General features: G+C 41.4%; 1 protein-coding gene and 1 long non-coding RNA gene across 4 annotated transcripts in view; both read left to right on the top strand.

The window, feature by feature from the left end:
* The window catches only part of PANK1 (pantothenate kinase 1), a 111,259-nt gene that overhangs the window by 12,549 nt on the left and 81,962 nt on the right, over positions 1–16,748 (top strand). The window lies entirely within an intron of this gene.
* On the top strand, positions 12,055–15,138 carry LOC132507254 (uncharacterized). The gene is made up of 3 exons (XR_009536108.1): positions 12,055–12,674; positions 13,216–13,394; positions 14,234–15,138. It is a non-coding gene; the product is annotated as an uncharacterized LOC132507254 (long non-coding RNA).

The following is a 16,748-nucleotide window of genomic DNA, read 5'->3' as shown; positions in this document are numbered from 1 at the left end:
GAGGGAGAGAATCCTCATTGACTTTTATACATTTCTCACATTTATTTACTAGATTTTAAACACTTCTGGGTTTACAGGAACTGTGCTTTACTTATTTTTGTAAACTCCTCAGTCCTAAGGACTGCTCTTGCACCTAATGGAAAAAGACGAAAGACTTGGGACTGAATCAACCATCTTCAGTTCATATTAGATGTTCAATGAAGATCTGAACAAATATGATGAGAGGATGAGAAGAATGAGGGAGAAAAGCTGGCTCTCCAAAAAGAACTCGTAAAATCACACATGATGTAGGGCCCAAACCACAAACACTTAAAAGGCATTCAAAATTCTAATGAATTATTTCTAAGTTGAAGGAAATATTTCAGTAGAATGTCTAAAATACGTTTTTAATTCTGAACTTGATTAACAATAATTCTGAGTCACAGTTGGGATGTACAATTTGTGGAGATGTTAAAAAAAAAAACCATTCAAATGAGTGGATATTTAGGGGATATTTGTAGGAGTGTTTGGGACAGATCCGAAATGGGTTGTTTTATTTCATTTGTTCTGATTACTCATTGTGGGGCAATAAGTAACTAGGCAGATTAAGTACCAAACAGATCATTTGGGACAAAAAGAAACATCTATATTCAATGACTATAAATTTAGCCTATCCAGCCTCCTCTTGCCACATCTTCACACTATCCAGCATGGGGCTCAACTACTGGCTGTGTCAGTCAACCAAGAGTATCAGGTTCCTTTGCTAAAAAATATTCCAACTCAAATCATCTTGGCACACAATACCAAAAAAATTTCTTTGTCCAATAAAGTGACCAAATTTTAGGAGACTGACTAGAAACAGAAAAGCAAGTTACTAATGGAGCTTTTCTGAAATGTTACCATCAAGTGTCTAGTCGTGATCTGGGGTTTGTTTGTTTGTCTGTTTTTCTATTCATTCTAAGCAGCGCCCATGGGGCCTTTCATTGGAGGTGTCATATCTTTCATTGACAATGAGCTGTTTTATTCTGTTGTTTTTTGAATATTTCCTCTTCTCCGTTCCCTCCATTCTTTCCTTCTGGGACTCCTCTTTGTTTTTCTTCAAATGTTTGGTGATTCTCGGTTATCCTTCTGTTTGCATTTTCAGTTGTCTCTTAGCCTTTCCTGTATGTCTGAGTGCTTATCTGTTCAATGTTTCTGCTTCCTGTGGTTATAGGGGAGAGGCAGGACATGCTACCAGACTGAGTGGATCAGTAGCTCGTCTTCTGGGCACGGGAACTCCCACTTTCTTTTGGGGTACACACACCTCTTGGTTACTATCCTGCTTATAATGCCCAGGGGGTCCCATTGGAATTGCCTTTGCTGTTTGCTGCATAGCACAGGTGGAAGGAGAAGAAGAACTGCCTGATTGTTCCTACTGCTGTAATGCTACCAAAATCACACTGAATGTTCGTTTGGGACTGCCTCCCGTCCCTGTATTCGCTTTCCCCAAGCTTGGAGCAGTACTGAAGCCTGACTCACAACTTACAGGTGCCCTCTTCTTTAGTGTTGGGCGGTGGATCCCTCCTTCAGTGTTATCCCAGTTCTACTTTCTGTCTTTCAGCAATTTCTGCAGAATTTTTGATCCATTTAGAGCAATTCATCTTGTAAGTCAACATGACCTCCAAATATCTATATCTATATATATCTATATATCTATATCTATATCTATATCTATATATCTCTTTTAGGTTAGTTTTAGGGTTTAGATCAGGGGAGGAAGGCTGGTTGAACATGTGTTTGTTAATATTGCCATATTGATCCAATATCTCTGTAGAAGTTTTCCAACATTTTTAAGAGACATACTACTTTTCAAACAAGATCTCATGTAGAGGATCAACATATTAAACGGGTAAAAGCAAAACTGATCTAGTTGAAGTAGAGGAAGCAGCCCTGCATGTGAACTCATTGGTCTCCCTTTGGCTCTTCACTGCAGTTCCTGAGACCCTCAGGAACTTAGGGTTGGAATGGAATCCAACCCTAAGATTCTGTGGAATCTAAGATTCTAAGAGTCTATGGAATCTTAGAGCTCTGCAGAACAGATGAAAAACCATTGACAAGATTTATAGTCCAGGAATGCCTGGCCCATTATAGGTTCTTAATAAATACTCGCTATCATTATGGATAAAGAAGGTGTGCTGTGCGGATGGAATGGAATACTACTCAGCCATAAAAAAGAATGAAATTTTGCCATTTGCAACCACGTGGATGAGCCTAGAGGGTATTAGGTTAGTGAAATAAGTCAGACAGAGAAAGACAAATACTGTATGATATCACTTATATGTGGAATCTGAAAAATGAAACAAACTAGTGAATATAACAAAAAAGAAACAGACTCACATATATAAGGAAAAAACTAGTGGTTACCAGTGAGGAGAGGGAAGGGGAGAGGGACAAGACAGGGGTAGAGGAGTAAGAGATACAAACTACTGTGTATAAAATAAATAAGCTACAAGGATATATTGTACAGCACAGGAACTATAGCCAATATTTTATAATAACTATAAATGGAGTATAATCTTTAAAAACTATGAATCACTGTACTGTATACCTGAAACGTATAATATTGTAAATCAACTTATACCTCAGTAAAAAAAAGTCCCCAATTAATAGACAAAAAAAAAAAAGTAACTATCACTATTATTACTGTTAAAAACATTGCCCCTCTACCTTCCCTAGCCCAAGGCCTTCCGTAGGTCCCCATACCAACTTCTGCCATTCATTCTGGCAGTCCCATCTTGGAGAGAAGGAAAAAAATTTTTTTAGAGAATCAACAGCAGTTGAGCACCTACTAAATATACCCAGGCACTCTCCCAGGCCCTCACATGTTAACCTGGCTTGATCCTTACAGTGAAGCTATGAGGCAAGTGTTTGATCTCCAGGATGTGATGAAGAAATAGGAGCTCAGACAGACATAGCAGGAATATACACAAATGAGTAAGAAATGTCCAGTTATTTTATTTTCTTAAATTTAATTAAAACTAACTCCTAGCATGACTCCACTAGAATGGCAGGAAATGACATCTCAGCCATTCAGGGACCTGACTCGGGATTCTGGTTCTTGCCCAGTGTGCTAACGCATGGAGAGGGCCTGTCCTGTCCCCTCTCTTCCAACTGCGTGTATATCTGCTGGATCCCCATTTTCTGTACTAGAAAAGTTTCCTCTGGAGTGAGCCACTCCATGGCTTCTGTGTGACTTGCGATGTCGAGGATCTTCGAGGGGTTGGGGCAGGTCAAGGTACATCCCACCTCACAGCCATCCTCTCTGAGCACTAGCTTCCTCCTCCGGCCACTGCACCGAGGCTACTCAGATCTTAGGAATCCTCCCACCCACAGACCCCCATTTTGACAGGTGTGTTTGTCTTTTCCTTCTTGCTGCCCTCGAAGAGTCTCCCTTTCTCCTTCTAAGAATCCGTAGGGGACTTCCCTGGTGGCACAGTGGTTAATAAGACTCTGCATTCCCAATGCCGGGGCCCAGGTTCAATCCCTGGTCAGGGAACTCGATCCCACATGCATGCCACAACTAAGAGTTGGCATGCCACAATTAAGGAGTCCTCGAGCCACAACTAAGGAGCCCACTTGCCAAAACTAAGACCCAACACAACCAAATAAATAAATAAATATTTTTTTAAAAAAGAAAGAATGTGTAGAAGACTCTAGCAGAGTTTGAACTTTAACAAAACAAAAAGTGCTCCATGGAAATATCTGCTTTCCTTGTGCAAAAAAAACCCCAAGGCAAGAAATACCATGAGTCTTTTGCTGAGAAAGGGAGTGGTGAGCACAGGATATAGAGAATATGAAAAATTGATTCTCAGTAAGTTTTCCTGCCTCAAAAATTAAGTCACTGATTGACCCAAAGGCCCGCAGTAGTAAGAGGCAGACCAACACCACCTGACTAGGACACACATGGGTAGACCAAGCTCCAGTCGCTGCAGGGCAGGTGCTCCTGGGCAGGGGAGAGCAGCAGCTGCAGATTCTAGCTCAGAGTGGCCCTGTAACCACATTGATGGAGATCACGAGTGGATGAGATCCAGGGACTAGTGTCTTAGCAGAGTCTGTAGTCCGAGCCGAGAGCTGACTCACCTGCAGGGACATTCCATCATCTTACACTAGACAAACAGTGTGTCCCAAGGACAGAATCTAAATTATTCTAATCTTAGAATTTCTGCATCTTTAGGCTTATGTAAAGCTTTGCTTGCCAGAAACAGAATGACAACACTATTAAAAAGCATTTAAATGGAACAAACCCAGGCACTTTCTCAGATTTTAGTACATGCGTCATGTAAGGGAGAGTTAAAAGGAAGTGACTTGGGCTTCCTTGGTGGCGCAGTGGTTGAGAGTCTGCCTGCTGATGCAGGGGACACGGCTTCCTGCCCTGGTCTGGGAAGATCCCACATGCCGCGGAGCGGCTAGGCCCGTGAGCCATGGCCGCTGAGCCTGCGCGTCCGGAGCTTATGCTCCACAACGGGAGAGGCCACAAAAGTGAGAGGCCCGCGTACAGCAAAAAAAAGAAAAAAAAAAAGGAAATGACTTTTTTACACATAAATGTGCTTACAGATTTTCAAATTATATCCCTTTGAACAATAATTTCATATTTTTAGATGAAAGACTTTTAACCCTTTTTCAAACAACCAAGAATTTAATTTTGTTCTAAATTAATTTACTTGCAATGTTAATAGGGGTAGTTTGTCATTACTCAGATATAAAATGTTAAATGGCCAAGGAGTTAAATCACAGAGAAAACTGAACAACTTAATTTTGGATCTATCTTTATTTTTATGTATACAGTGGTATTTTTATATTGACCTCAACTGTCAAAAACACATTAAAAATAAAAAAGCAGGGAGGTGGGAGGTGGTATAATTCCTCTGACAGCCAAAATAGTGGTTATAATGTTTATGTTTTCATAAGTGAGACCCTTGGACCCACAATTTTTGTGTTTACCCCAGATCACTTTTCCTTTACTAAACATTCTAGATGTGTTGTAAATTATGGAACAAACAAACAAACAAACAAAAACAAGAAAATTGAAAGTTCAAAGAAAAACTCTCCTGAAGATGCACCAGCCAAAGGCTACCACTGTTAACATTTTCATCGGTTTCTTTTGGGGTGTCTTCGTATATATGTGTTTCAGATTCCCACTATTGTTACTGTAACTTCTTTCTTTTATAGTCATGGTCGGCATTGCATTCTCTTTTTTCTTTTTTACTTATTATTGTAAAATAGGTATTTCCCCCATTTAAAAAGTAGACTCTTCATAAGCCTTTTTCATGGCTAATAGTCTATCATATGGCTGCATTACAATTCACTTAACTAGAGGGATTGTCTTCCAGAAAATCCATTCCTCTGGATTCCATACCTTGCTTCTCAAATGTGGCTTAAGTGCCAGGGGTTTCTGGATGCCACAGGATAAATACCTTCTTAAAGTAACCAATTTCTGACAAAATTGGAAGAGGAGATTCATTCTAGATAAACCCAGTCCAGAATTATGGAATAGAACAAGAAATGTATATGATTTTTAAGATAAAGCAGGAAAAGGATTTTTTAAATTAAATGAAATGTGGTAGAAGAGAAAATATTAACATTTGTGAAATGTCATTGCATCCTGCAATGTGATGGTCTTTTGTGATGCATACAATATTTGTCTTTTTGCAACTGGCTTATTTCACTTAGCATAAGGTCCTCAAGGTTCATCCATGTTGTAGCTTGTGATAGGATTTCCTTCCTTTTTATGGGTGGATAATAATATTCCTATAAACCAAATTTTGTTTATCTCTTCATCCATTGATGTACATTTGTGTTGCTTCTACCTCTTGGTTATTGTGAATAGTGCTGTCATGAACACGGGTGTGAAAATATCTCTTTGAGATCCTGCATTCAACTTCTTTGGATATATACCCAAATATATATCCCAGTGAGATTGCTGGATCATATGATGGCTCTATTTTTAATATTTTGAGGACCCTCCCTGTTATTTTCCATAGTGGTATAACCCATTTAAAAAGGAAGAAGACACACAAAGAAACATCCTATTTGTAGGTCATGTTGGACCAACATTCTTGATTCACAAGGGGCAGGAATTCACTTCCCCATGTCAATTGTCCCCATTCCTTTCCCTGACAAAGCCCTGATTTTTGTTCAGGTATCCATTCTTTCTTCAGAAGGCCTATTACTCAAAGAAATTTAACCTCATCCCCAGCTCTGGGAGTCTATCTTGCTTACTCTAAACCACTCATGGGAATCCCACAACCTTGCCATTGCATGCTTTAGGAGCTCAGACTTCAATCATTCACGGCACAGCTCTTTCTTGGGGAGTGTTACTGGCAGAGGAGTGGATATGTGACCTAAGTTGGCCCAGTCAGACTGAAGGGAAACGTTTCTGTGGTACAATGGGTAAAAGGTCTTTTTCTCCTACAGAACATGAACAAAGAAATGTGTGTCCCTACTTGTTCCTGTAAGCCATTTATTAACAGTGACGACCCTGGTCTGGAGACAAAACTGATACACAAAGGAATACTGAACCAAGAGAATATCAAAGAAATGGAGTGCAGCCCTTATGACATTGGGCCTGGAGCCCTTTTGAGCTCTGGATTGCCTGTTAATAAATTTCTTCACAGTGTAAGCTAGTCTGAACTGGGCTTTCTGTTACTTGCAGCCCAAAGCATCCTACCTGATATAACTCTTCTCTGCTATTCAGGAACCTTTGGGGAAAAGTTTGAGAATCACCTATCCATCTTACAACTCTGAGGTCTAACTGCTCCTGCTGCATTTCCTCTTTACACGTTGGCTGGTCAGTGTAGTCTTCCCACCACCAACCTGGGGATGTCGCACCCCAGGACATTTTAAAATCTAAGAGAAAGTTCTATTTTGTAGCTGAAGGAGAGATGAGGAAAGGGGATATCCCTCCTTCAGGAGATGGCCTATGACTAGAGCTAATCTAGAAGAGAGGTTGTACCCTGCTGATGACTTTGAAGGGAATGGAGTGCAGGGCTACTGCTAACCCATACTATGAATTAGAAAAAAAGTGCCCTTCCCAAGACACTTTACTTCCATATGATGGTAAACTGTCACAATATATTGATTGTGTTAGCACAAAATATTTTTCTCTCATTTGCCAGAAAATTGTCATAATGAATATACAAATGTATGCTATCTAGGGTGTAAATAGTTCTCTCTTATATCTGGCACCATTGAGCATGGTACCATCTGGACATAGAGCAGGGCATCCTCTTAGAGACAGAACACAGAATGCCGAGCAGATGAGAAAGCTGGTGGAGATGTACTTGCAGTCCACTGACTTGTAGTTCAGACATAATTTTGATAAGTAAACACCTTTACCAGGTGAACTGGGATAGATAAGGGTTTTGTTTTTTTAAATTTGTCATTTTAAAATAATTTCAGACTTATAAAAAGATGCAAGAAAAAGTCACCAGGAAACAAAAATCAGTTATCATATATCCTTCACCTAGTTTCCAAATGTACACAATTATGTAATGATAGTACAATTATGAAAAACAGAAAATTTACTTGGATACCATACTATTAACTGATATATAGATCTATTCAAATTTCCCTAGTTGTCACACTAATGATTTTTTATGGTCCTTGATCCAATCCAGGATCATATATTGCATCTAGTTGTCATATTTTCTGTCTTCTTCAGGCTAAGACAGTTCCTCAGCTTTTCTTTGTCTTTCATGACATTGATACTTTGGGGGAATATTGGCCAGTTACTTTGTAGAATATCCTTCAAGCTGGGTGTGTCTGAGGTCCTCATGATTAAATTTAGCCTATGCATTTTTGGAAACAATACTACAGAAGTGATGCTGTGTCCTTCTCAGGGTGTCATTTGAGGAGTCATGTGATGTTGGTGTATCTCATTACTAGTGACGTTGACTTTGATTACTTGGCTACGGTGTTGTGAGCCTGATTTCACCACTGTAAAGTTACTGTTACTCTCTTTTTTTTCAATTTTATTTTTGGCTGTGTCAGGTCTTCCTTGCTGTGCGCGGGTTTTCTCTAGTTGCGGCGAGCGGGGGCTACTCTTCATTGCAGTGCGTGGGCTTCTCGTTGCGGTGGCTTCTCTTGTGGAGCAAGGGCTCTAGGCATGCAGGCGTCAGTAGTTGTGGCACGTGGGTTCAGTAGTTGTGACACATGGGCTTAGTTGCTCCGGGGCATGTGGGATCTTCCCAGACCAGGGCTCGAAGCCGTGTCCCCTGCATTGGCAGGTGGATTCTCAATGACTGTGCCACCAGGGAAGCCCCTGTTATTCTCTTTATAATTAATAAGTATCTCGTGTGGAGATGCTTTTTAAATATGCATATATCCTGTTTCTCATCAAACTTTGTCCCACTAATTTGATGAGTCTTAACCTACAGCAATTATTACTGTGGTATTGGCCAAATGTGAGGCCAAGATTTGGGCTTTAGAATAAAATTGGAAAGAATCTCCAGAAGTAGGTGAGGAATATCTCGCAATCTGACAGGTGATAAAGAGCAGTTTGGAATCAGACAGATTCACATTCAGGTATTGGCTCCACTGTGTATTAGCTGTGTGGTTTTAAGCAGTCTACCTTATAGAGTTTTTTTTTTTTTTTTTTTTTTTTTGCGGTATGCGGGCCTCTCACTGCCGTGGCCTCTCCCGTTGCGGAGCACAGGCTCTGGACGCGCAGGCCCAGCGGCCATGGCCCACGGGCCCAGCCGCCCCGCGGCACGCGGGATCCTCCCGGACCGGGGCACGAACCCGCGTCCCCTGCATCGGCAGGCGGACCCCCAACCACTGCGCCACCAGGGAAGCCCTACCTTATAGAGTTTTTATGGTGGTTATAATGAATAGAAATAACTTTGCACAGTCTCTGGCACACCATAAATGCTCAGTAAATTTTTAGCTATTATCATAATGATTTTGGTTATTGTAAGAATCTTCAATAAAAAGAAAACCCAAAGGTACTTTCTTGGCATAGTTCCTTACGTAAAAAGTGCCCTTTCTTTTTTCTTTCTTTCTTTTTTTTTAAATTTTTAGCCTTTTATTAAATCTCAGTGGGAAGAAAATACTTCTGGTGTACCAGTTAAATGAGCAAGAAAGCACACTGAATATACACACACACGCGTGCACGTGCGTGCCATATGCCCAGCACTTTGGATGTAATGACAAAGGAGAGAGACTAGCTGAGATTAAAAGTATTATAAACATAATATCCAGGATTATTGAGCACTTTAGCAGATACTGCTGGGTTTTTTTAAGCCAGGAGCCAATCTCCCATTCATAGTACAACTCTGCTGTATGAGTAAGTGGAAATGTTATGGGCTAAAAAAAATTTATTTCCCAAGTTCCCTTGCGGTCAGAGGTGGCGAATATGGCCAGTAAACAAAAGTCTGCTAGAGGTGACTTCAAGGAAAACTGCTGAATTTTGATAAAAGAGACACAGCTGACATGTGCCTTTTAACCTTCATTCTCCCCCCTTCTTCCTGCCTGGAATTCAGAAGGAATGCTTGTAGATGCAACAGCCAGCTTGCAACCTAGGGACAGAAAGCCACATACTAAAGATGGCAGGGCAGGAAGATTAAAGGAGCCTGGTTCCTTCTGCACCCGGTCTTCTCTTTTTATAAATGAGGAAACTGAAGCTCAGAGATGTTAAGCAAATGATCCACGGTCAGTTAGCTCTTAAGCAGTGCGGCTGAGATTCAAATCTACGTCTATATGACTCCAGAGGCGTCTATTTTCTACTACAATACAAAGCTTCCTGAACATATCCAGAACTCTTTCTTCCCCCATTCACACAGTATGATGGACAAAGCAAAGTGTGATGGGCAAAACAAAATGTCCAATGTCTGACGGCAGAGCCACAAATATTACTTATTCATTCTCTTCGTTGACTACCAGCAATCCCAGTCTGATAAGCAAACATGACTGCTGACACTTCATCTTCTACTCATGCCAGTAAGTAAGGCATCAAACCGTGATAAGCAACTCCTGATGAGTGTCACCAACAAGCGGTTGCCACCCACAGAGCACATCCAAAACATAATGGCCTAAGTCAGAGGTCACAAAGAAATGGTAGATGTGTTTTGATTCGTTGGCTTGGACACTTAATTAATTGCTTGAGCTAAGAAATATCCCATAATAATTGAGATTTCTTGCTGCTCTTACAAAACCGTGGCCTGAATTCCTGGGTGTTACTATTTGACTGGAGCTGCCCCTACTCCAGTACACCATTCCGTTCCATACTGCTTCTCTGATGCTAAGCCAGAGTATGTTTCCAATTATCATCAGGTTTGTTCTCTTCTTCATGTCGACTGAAAAAAAGATGCACAACATGAGAATTGTGAGTTAAGTTTTATTGGGGGCAAAATGAAGACTGTAGCCTGGGAGACAGCCTCTCAGATAGCTCTGAGGAACTGCTCCAAAGAGGTCAGTATATATATGTGATTTTGGTGAAGAGGGATACATGCAATCAAGCCCACATTTTGGCAGAAGGTTACTGCTGGTCACGAGAAGGTTGCTGCTGGTCACAAGGAGCGGATGTCTCCGGTAATGATTTTAGTGCTTTTCTAGATGTGAGGAGATGCAAGAAATCGGGCTCATAAAATATCCTGAAAATATCTAATTATGGGAAGACCTGTTCTGCCAGTTTTTCCCGAAGCACAGAGGACCTCATTTCTGATCTCCACCCTGAACTCCTTTCAGGGTAAGCATGTCAACGACTGCAGTGGCTGGTGACCTAATCCTTGCAGAGGCAGATGGCAAGTGACAAGTTTTAGTTGGCATTATAATAAAAAATTTTCTGTCTGTTAAATATTTGATCTTTATCTAAAACAAAAATTGATAGATAGAGCTGTTCCTTATACCTGGCCCACTTAAGGCATTTCAGTTACTTACCAGGAGGCACAGAATTGAAAGAACACTCAGACATGTGCTTTCTAAATCTGTTTTCATATTAACACCCCTTCTAGCTCATTCACGGTAACCCCATTCCATGTGTGTTACTTTAGCAGGCCTTACCAGCAACTGTCAAAGTAAGTATTATCTTTCTCATCAGGATAGGATAGGTTAGATGATTTTTCAGAGATCTTGTTGTGTAATTACTGTGTTGGTTAGCATTTTGACTGCTGTTTTGTTGATTGGCAAAGTTGTTTTCTCTGAGTATCCTTTTGGGAAAACAGGAATGGGTGAATAGGTGGACCAGTGGACCTTTGTTTCATCTAAATTGGTGACCTCACATCATTGCTTCTTCACTACACTTTTCGTTAGCATTATAAAATGAGCTAATTATTATTGAACACTGTGTCAGGCACAGTGCTAAGGGATTCACATGCATTGATTTGTTTATTCATCATAACAGCACTCTGATGTCTGTCAAAGGGTAAATTTTTTTGAAGTTGAATCATGACTCACATTCAAATATAAAATAAACGTATGTTTCTGGTTTTATTTAACATATCAATTAATGATATAATAGCTAAGATGTTACAGCCAGTCCAAATGAGAATCCAAAGAGCAAATACATTAAGCCATCAGGAATGCTTAAATGAACTTACTTTATTGGTGTAAAACTGATCTTTATCCATGGGACAGTAATCAGTTGCATACCAGTAGACACAATTTGCATTTCTATGAATAAGAACATTTGCATTAGGGCTTCCCTGGTGGCGCAGTGGTTGAGAGTCCGCCTGCCGATGCAGGGGACACGGGTTCGTGCCCTGGTCCGGGAAGATCCCACATGCCGCTGAGCGGCTGGGCCCGTGAGCCATGGCCGCTGAGCCTGCGCGTCCGGAGCCTGTGCTCCGCAACGGGAGAGGCCACAGCAGTGAGAGGCCCGCGTACCAAAAAAAAAAAAAAAAAAATTGCATTACTCTGTTTTCTACAAATTATAAAGTTGTGAAATAACTCAAAGACAGTGAAATGCAGAGATAATCTGGATGAATAAACTAGATAGGATACCCACTAATCTTTTTTTATACTCATTTCAGAGTATTTCACAATTTTTCCTGAGAAGTACTTCTGTTGTTATTCCTCTTTTCCAAATAAGGAAACTGTAGCCAAAAGAGGTTAAGTAAATTTTCCAAGGTCTCATAACTAGTAAGTAGTGGAGTCGTGTTTGAACACAAGTCCTTCTGAATCTGGCAAAAGTAATGCAGTTCATTAAATCATTTTTCCTCTTGGATTTATGATGCTTGAAAAGTTCAGTTCAAAGCAAGCAAGAATCAGAAAATGGAAGCCCACTGTTTCTTGCTTTCTTCTCTATAGATATTATAAACTGGTAGCCTGAATTCAGCAGAAGGAAATTTTTTTATACACAATGTTTAACTTTAAAAATTTTTTAAAGTGAGTTATGACCATTATCAGTTACCTATTGCTGAGCAACAAAATGTAAAAAAAAAAAAATAGTGGCTTAAAACACAATAAAAATCTGTTATCTCAGTGTCTTAGCTGGGTGGTTCTGTCTCATGGTCTCCTGTGAAGTTGCAGATGTAATGTTGGCTGGGGCTGTATCATCTGAAGGCTTGACTAGGGATGGATGATTCACTTTCAAGGTGGCTTACTCACGCGATTGGCATGATGGTGCTGACTGTTGATGGGAGATCTCAATTATACCCCATGTAGGCCTCTTCACAGACTGCTTGACTGTCCTCATTTCACAGTGGCTAACCTCCCCTAGTGTGAGTAATCCCAGAGAAAGCAAGACAGTCTTTCATATGTTTTATGACCTAACCTTGGAAGCAGGTCACATATCATCAATCCCGTCATATTTTATTGGTCACTCAGGCCAGCCCTGACACAGTGATATACGTTGTGTAAGTGACTACACAAGGACATACAGTCACTTGTGACTACACAAGTGACTACACGAGATCATTGGAGATCATCTCAGGGACTGTCTTATCACACGAACATTTAAACATCACAGGACTTCACATAGGAATCTGGATTTCTGGCTGCTCTAGAAAGATCAGATCTGGCAACCCTGCATTCCCGCATGACAGTAATTAGTTGGAGTTGAATGGCTACCACTCACTTAGAAAGAATATGCACTTCCTGAATTCATCCTGGTTCCCATTCAACTCACTTATGTAACCTACTCAGCTCCTGTGCAATATCATTGGCTTTTGACAAATGAAATGTGTGCAGAGTGATGCACCTCTCATAGACCTAACTCCTAAAACATCCATGTGATTGCCCACGCTCTCTGTCCTCTTCCAGCTGCTGGCTGGATATCCATACTCAGAGCACCTTTGCGAGTCATGCACTGAAGATGGTAGAGCCTCTGTTAGCCTCATCTCTGACTGCACGGTGCAGAGTTCCCTCTCTCCACACTCGCCCTCACCCCTAATCTGGACTGTGGAGTGAGAAATGAATTTGATTGCGTTTGCTGTCTTAAGGTACTGAGATTGAGATTTGGAAGTTCTTTTTATGCAACTAGCAATAATACTATAACAAAAGCCACAAATGGGACCTCGCAGTGGGGTACTCCTAAAAAAAACCCAAAACCTAAAATAAGTGGCACTGGCTTAGCGTGCCAGTTGTGGGAAGAAAGGAAACTGATCCCAGAGGCAGAAAAGGTGGCAGTCCATGCTGTGCATGGCAAAACACTTGGCAAAAATTCTCTCTTGAGAGGAAGGCCATATGCTTACAGACTGCTGGCTCCAAGAGAAGCAGTTGGAAGGAATCAAACTGTTAGTGCATTTTGGCCACAAGTGACTGGCAAGTTTTGGTAGTTTGCAGCAAGAAATGAAAGAAAATAGGAAAATTACATAAATTGGGGGTCTTGAAGTAGACTACTTCTAGACCCCAAATAGTAGAAAATAAGAGTGAGAAAACTGTGAGCAACACAGGACTGCTCAGTCACCACCACCTCTTGGCACAAGCCACGTCACACGTGGCTTTCCCTTTCAACCTGATAGCATCAAGGTGGCTGCCAGTAAAAAGAGGGAGCCATGAGGATAAGGGAACAAAGACAGAAAGGATATTGAGAACTATGTCTAGGAAAGTGTTTGGGCTGTAGTTTGTGGCAGAGGAACTGTCTAGAAGGAAATCAATGGGAAGCCTGTTAGGTTTCTGAGGAAATAGTATTTCCAAAGAAAACAGAAGTCTGGGACAAAGCCTAGTTAAGGCAGGAAACAACAACCAGCTTTGGACTCCCAGTTTTCCATGAGAAGGAAGCAGACTCCAAAATCTGCATAGTCCCGGAAATAATTTACCCTCTTATCACCCACTTCAGATATTGCCACAGAGGATAATGAACAACGAAGAGAATTCCTGAAGAGTGGAACCAGGGGTCACAGAAAAATATGGACAAAACAATGCCTCTCGTAGAGGAGAAACAGAGTCCAGTCAAAGACATTTCCCAGTGCTTCCTGGTCAGGGAGATGTCACAGTGCCTGACCTACCGCTTTGAACCACTGTCGGCTTTCTGTCTTTCATTTCTTCCCTTTCCGTATGGGACACCGAAGTTCCTTGTCTCTGCTTACCAGTGTATATTTGGGGAGGAGAAAGGAGCAGGGGGCAGATGACTCCTCTTTTTACTTTACAAATTTCTCAAACAAAAAGAACCACATGTGAACCAGATAGAGCTGACTGAGCATCACCCAGGGCTTTGAGCTGGATTCAGCAGTGACTTCGGATAATGTTCTAGCGGGTTGGGTAGAGAGGAGTTTATTCTGTAAGTGGGAGGAAGGATGAAATGGAAAGTTATTGACCAAAAGGGAAAATAGTGGCGGAGACTGACCATGTGTTTTCCAAGGTCATTTCTTTTTCTTCCCAGGCATTAATTTAAACTATATTTCTCAGGCTCTCCTGCAATTGGGGTGGGTGGGTGGAGGGGCACGTGACTGAGTTCTGGCCAATGAGATGTGGACAAAGTTGATGTATGCTGTTTCCAGTCTTGGTTCCTAAAACACCTCCACATTCCTCTCTGTTGTCACTCCTCTGCTAGCTGATGTCAACATCTAGGGCAACACGAGTTTCCTAATTAACTGCACAGAGCAGACACCCCCAGCTGACAACATTGAACTCTTTGTGAACAACAAATACACTTTTATCGTATTAAGTCGCTGAGATTTTGGATTTATTTATTACAGAACCTAGTATTAAGTATGCTGACTAATAAAATTTCCACTGTACTAATTTAACATGCTAAATGTTATTATGACCAATGGGCAGCTTAAGGTTTCCTCGGAGATTCCAGAACTTTTAAATACATTATTTCAGCTGTTGGATGACTGCAGACTAGCTGATATGACAAATAAATTTTAATTTTCTGGGGGTTGCATTGATGACACAAATATACCCATCCATAATGGAATAATGAATGTCATATCTAAACGTGCCTGAAGGGTGGACCAGAAATGGATGCCAAGGGAAGTGGTTAAAACTATTTTCAGGGGCTTCCCTGGTGGCTCAGTGGTTGAGAGTCCGCCTACCGATGCAGGGGACGCGGGATCGTGCCCCGGTCCGGGAAGATCCCACATGCCGTGGAGCAGCTGGGCCCATGAGCCATGGCCACTGAGCCTGTGCGTCCGGAGCCTGTGCTCCGCAACGGGAGAGGCCACAGCAGTGAGAGGCCTGCGTACCGCAAAAAAAAAAGAACAAAACTATTTTCAGGTATGGTCCTAGGCCCAATCCTAAGTCAATATCACAGATGGTCTATTGTAAAACATCCCTCAAAAGAGGGGGTTGGTACAGGAAAGAAGAGGCAGCGAAGCTAATCAGAGGACAGCGAGGCAGCACAGACTTTAGCAACAGCAAGAAGCCACCACCATCCTTAGGCTGGCAAGACGCAGCGAGAAGGTGGTATCATCAGATCCCAGGAGTTACGATCACCCAGCAGAAGAAAAAGTCAAGACAGGCATGTCCCATACCTGCTGGAGACTCAGAAGAGGGGCAGCAGCTTCGGGGAGATGCCTCCCAAGGCAGCAAGGGAAGGAGAAGACAACTCTGCCATTCTCACCAGCGCCTCCCATTGACTAAGCCAGCTGGAAGACAGCTGCCCCTGGATGCTGAGAGAGCCGGCCTTCAGGAGCCAGCAGCAGGGTAGAGGTACGGCAGGCAAAGGATCTGAGCACGTAAGCATAGGACCCACAGAACCTGGTAAGAGCAGGAAGAGATACAGAACATTCGATTCTCAATAAAATCAAAGCTCAAGTGTTAGAGCAACTTAAAAGAGCGTTGCAATCAAAGGTGGGATATTTTTAAATTTCTTGCTTTTCAGAGGTCCTGTTCTAGTTGTGATTTGAGTCATCACTTTTTTTCATTTTTTATTTTAGGTCATGGAAGACCCAGCATGTGGGGGAACTTCTTTATTCTGTGTCCAAATATGAAATCTGTACAGGTGTAGCTTCTTTCTCCCTCAATTTTTGTAAGCAAATTTGATTAAGCATTTGAAAACTTCAGAGGTAAAAAATGGTGGAAGAAATTCTGCCTCTGCCAATTGGCAGCTCTGTGATATTGGACAATCCACACAACCAAACTATGCAGGTGTAAATTCCTCACATCTAAAATGGACACAGTAATATCTTCTTACTTATCTCACTGGCTTATTGAAATGATCATAGTTTTTGTTTGCTTTATTGAGAAAATGTATGTGAAGATATTGGTATATTGTTGAAACATTATATATATTAATACGCCTCCAAATCTGTCCCCCTCCAATTCCATCCTTTATTTAGGGGGTTGGCTTTACTGAGATATAATTTGAATACAAATACATCTAAGTGTACAATTTAATGAGTTTTGAC

The sequence above is a fragment of the Lagenorhynchus albirostris genome, chromosome 16, assembly GCF_949774975.1.
Source record: "Lagenorhynchus albirostris chromosome 16, mLagAlb1.1, whole genome shotgun sequence".
Lineage (NCBI taxonomy): Eukaryota > Metazoa > Chordata > Mammalia > Artiodactyla > Delphinidae > Lagenorhynchus > Lagenorhynchus albirostris.
The sequence above is the reverse complement of the archived record's forward strand: the minus strand, read 5'-3'. Positions and strand labels throughout refer to the sequence as shown.